Source organism: Lactuca sativa, chromosome 3 (genome assembly GCF_002870075.4).
Source record: "Lactuca sativa cultivar Salinas chromosome 3, Lsat_Salinas_v11, whole genome shotgun sequence".
Taxonomy (NCBI): Eukaryota; Viridiplantae; Streptophyta; class Magnoliopsida; order Asterales; family Asteraceae; genus Lactuca; species Lactuca sativa.
Window position 1 is genome coordinate 86077705 of NC_056625.2, and position 4819 is coordinate 86082523.

A 4819-nucleotide genomic window follows, 5' to 3' on the forward strand; every position below is an offset into this window, starting at 1 on the left:
AAAAAATACTTTCTCTATCATATATACAACGAAGTGAATCAAGTTTTAACCATTTATCAATAACCTAACACAACCAAAAATACATTATCTACACAACCAAATCCCTATTCTAATAAAACAGTACCTTTTTGCCACATGGCAATTCCTGAGCCACTCCCGGCGAATTTTTCTCGCTCAAGTTTTCTATGTGAAGTTCCAAAAATACCCTTTCTGCCTCTTAATACCAATCCGCCTTCATTATCGCTCTACTTTCCAACTTTTATGCTATAAATCAGCCCTAAATTCCAGAAATCTGGGATTTAATCCCATATAGAGATTCGATTTTCCAATATCAACCCTAAAGGATCGCCTTTCTTCTTCAGTATCTCTCTCTCTCTCTCTCTCTCTCTCTCTCTCTCTCTCATTTGACGATTTCTTTAGCCACCAAGTCTTAACCATCTATGTTGTGTAATTCCACCGCTTATGTGCGAAAAGGAAGTTCAAACTGGCGAGATCGATTCTGATGGTTTCCGATCCACACTTTGTTGATCGTAGTTGTTTCTGATAGCACGTTGTCCGTTTGGTTTAGAAATCCATGGAGGTTTCATCTGAATCCTTTCAATTCCTTTTTTTTAGTTTTAATTATTTGGCTGGCGAATCAAGTTCCAATTTGGGAATAATCAGTATCCAATATCTCTTTTCCTAATGTGAAGTAGGGATCATGGTTTCTCCATTATGTGTGTTGTGTGTTGTAGACGGATGTCCGGGGCAACTAAGTTGACGGTTACCTCTTCCAAGCTGCTTGCCACCTTCTCATAATCAAAGGTAATTTCTTTGTACCTTTCTTTTTTCATAGTATTGAGAACGTCAAGACTTTTGTGTTAATAGAATTTTAATTTTTGAAAATCGTCATCAGCTTCTCAGGAAATTTAAGTTTGATTTGATCTGTTCTCATGTTACCGCCATGTTTATGCTCTGATTCAAGCAAGCCTACTTCAGTTTTCTTGTTTACATGGTAACACTTGCTAATATTTCCATATGATTATATATGGTGAGGTTTTTTAATTTCAGGCATTGAGTTCTCTTTTCATTTGGAAAGAAAAGAATTTGTATCTAGCTTCCATCTGTTGCTGTTATTTTCAGAAAAAATAAGACGTCAATAAAGGAGTGTCAAAAATTTAGATATTATCTTTTATAAAAGAAATTTAGATGTATTTTAGCTCTGGTCAGCCTTCTTTGAGGTATATCTTATAAAATATTGGTAACATTATACATCCCCTGATTCAGGAGAAATTCAAAATGACCTAAATGTATATTCCTCTTTTATCCTTTGATAATTTTACTTTTCTTTTGCTAGATACTCAAAAAACTTTCAGTCCATTACTTTTTATCTATTTGATTTATTCGTATGCTAAGACCAACAAAATAGCATCTTCATCCAACTAAGGGATAAGAGTGGGCAAAAGGAATTAATTTAGGCTGGGTAAAAGCAACATGATTTTTATGTTTCACCTAAGAATTTTCAAAGGTGGTTGGTCTTTCAGGCAGACCTTTCCTGTGCCCAATTCCAATGGAAGACATTTTTACCCTTATTTGGGAAATAGGTTTTAGTGGTCACCTAGGTATTACTATTGTATCTTTTAGCAACTACAATAGCTACTACTACTATAATGACTAAGGGCTTATTTTGATAGGGTCATTTTAGTCATTTTTTTATGGTGGCCATCTAGAACCTATTGGTCATCAATCTGGTTTGGTTTATCATCACAAACCATGTGTTTCCTGTTAAACTGTTTTATTCTATTCATAAACTGTGAGTTTATCATCTAACCTTTATTTCATTCTAACCAAATATAACATTGTACTCCCTTTATTTTTATTATATGAGTCAAAGAAAAACTAAACCAAATCCTTGGAACCCAACTATCGAAGAAAGATCTAGAATATAAGGCATGGGAATAAGATGATTCATAATTTTATGACCATGTATATGGCAGGCAAAGCTATTCGGAAATGCTAAATTTTACTTGGGTTTTTTTCATTATAATAATATATTTGATTCAATGATTTAACCCTTTTATATTTAATGTCATTTACCAGCAACCACAAGGAGAAGATATTGCATAAGCCCCACTGGCAGAAGAATAGTTAATGTGCTAGTTTTGATGGAATTAATGTTAAAGTTTGATGTGTTTTTGTGTCGACGCTAATTTGACTCTTTTTTTCCATGGGACAATTTTTCTAATTTACTCTTCATTTCTTAAATCTAACAATTTTATTAAATTTTCCAATTTTTAAAAATCTAACTATAGATAAATAACAAAATTGAAAGTGACAGTAATATATGAGAAATATAAGTTTATAGAGTTTTAATTAGAAGTGCAAATGATATTTTATTCGTATAAATTGAATTTCCCAATATTATTATTTTTAATATTATTTTTTTTAAAAAATACAATATTACAATTCATAAGTTTTTCTAAATTAATGATATATTATTTTATTACATAATCAAATTTTTTAATTCTATTTAAAATTAACACCCGTGGGTTCCACGGGTTTTAACCTAGTATATATATATATATATATATATATATATATATATATATATATATATATATATATATATATATATATATATATATATATATATATATATCCCTATTACATTGTATTTATAGAGATTAAAACCCATGAATTTTGATATAGTTTTCATAACTTATAAAAAAATAGATTGTCCAAATAAATAATAATAATAATACTAATAATAATAATAATAATAATAATAATAATAATAATAATAATAATAATAATAATAAAATAGTAATAATAATAGATGTCCAATCTTCTCTTAGCATGTGGCAAACGATCTTCTCCAAAAAGGGTTGCAAGAGGCGTGAAGGTCATGACTGAGTGTTTATATTAATTTTCATTTTAGTTTCTAGTTGGTAGTCACATGGCCACCGATTGCATAAAATGGAAGCAATAAACACATTCTTATAGCCTCAATGACCCTCAACTTTTAGTTCAGAAATGTTAAACAACATACACGATTTTTGTGTTGAACACAAGAAATTGGTTGTCGACAACATACTATTACACTTTATTTCCATTTTTACCCACATCACCATTAAGAAGAGTATCTTTCTTTCTATCAATCTTCATTTTTAGGTCTTCATTAACCACATCAATAACATTGTCGCTTTGTTAGCATTTACGACTCAAGAACTTAAAACGATTTATAAGATCTAATCTATAATAAACTCATCAACAATATAGAGATCCTTTTCTGGTTTTTATGCATTGAGTTGTAAGCAGTGTTATACATTACTTAAATATGTGAAATAGTGAAAAAATTAAATCATTATCATTAGGTTATATTTGCCTATAAAAAGTATATGATAACTACTTGGCTATATGTTAAAGCAATAACTAAAAAAATGGAAAATCTTACTACTTACTACATACGAAGAACATAAGATATTTAGAATCAAAGATCATAGAAACAATCAAATTCAATATTCTGACGGTGATTGGGGGAGAAAAGAAGAAATCAAAAACAAGAAATGGGTCATGAAATAGTTTGTAAGTAATATCAGTTGCATTTATACATTACTTAAATAATGAAATAGTGAAAACATTAAAGCAATAGGTTATATTCGGCTATAAAAAAGTGTATGATAACTACTTGGCTATATGTTAAAGAAAGAACTAAAAAATGGAAAATCGTATTGCTTACTACATACGAAGAAGATAAGATATTGAGAATCAAAGATCCTAGAAACAGTCAAATTCAAGATTATGACGGTGATTGGGGGAGAAAAGAATAAACCAAAAACAAGAAATGGGTCTTGAAATAGCTTGTAAGTGATATCAGTTCCATTTTTAGTTTATATAGAAGACCTAAGCAACATTAATTAATAGTCAACTCCAAATAGATAAGATATAAGCATCAGATAAGAAAGTAGCATCAACATCTTTTTTCCTAAAAAATTTCATACGAAGAAGATAGTGTTAGGGTTTTATCAATTCCAAAAACAATTTAAATAAATAATGCACAAAATTCATATTTAAAAATTTGATTACCCCACAGCAGCTCCAATTTGATAGTAACAATTAACTAACAAACATAAATGGTTTTTGGATACCTCTGATACGTATGGATCATTTGACGTAGTAGATGACAATCACGATTGATTGTCACTATTGGTATCCACACAAGCACATCTGGAATGCTACGAGATACCAGCTTGATCAAAGTTTTGTTATTCCTCATTGGCTCGATGAAGCCATTGATAATAGGCATAAGGAAGGAGAGATGTCGATTTTGAGGCAAGGGACGAAGAGAACAATAATTATGTTGCTTTGTTTCCTTATTGTTATTGGTAACCCTTCACACGTTTAAATGCATATACTTCTGTACAAGTTTCTCAAAACAAAGTCTTTCAACAAACTAATGTAAGTAACATATTTTATTTCATTAATTACTTTAATTACTTGTTTAAACATTAAATAAAATGTTTATTTGATTTTTAAATAAAATTTCTTATTTAATTTGATTTGATCTAATAAATATTAAATAGCCAATTTATTTACTTATTTTAGTTGGTAAATAGTAATTTGTCTAATAAGTATATCATTTATTTACAAACTTTTTTATAGCTATTAGTATGTGATCTCATAGTCTCAACTATCACATATAATTAGTAGTAGAATAAATTATGTGTATCTTGCATATTAAATCCAACTGACTCTTATTTATGCAAGGTGCAAAAAACAACCAACTATATAGACAATGTTAAGCGCCTAACAACATGTCGTTACCCTAATCATATACGAG

The 4819-nt window shown here is 29.4% G+C and overlaps 1 long non-coding RNA gene across 1 annotated transcript; it reads left to right on the top strand.

The window, feature by feature from the left end:
- The first annotated feature begins 270 nt into the window (after positions 1 to 270).
- LOC111911568 (uncharacterized) lies at positions 271 to 1483 on the top strand. Its single transcript, XR_006189255.2, has 3 exons — positions 271 to 580; positions 696 to 804; positions 896 to 1483. It is a non-coding gene; the product is annotated as an uncharacterized LOC111911568 (long non-coding RNA).
- Positions 1484 to 4819: the final 3336 nt, after the last annotated feature.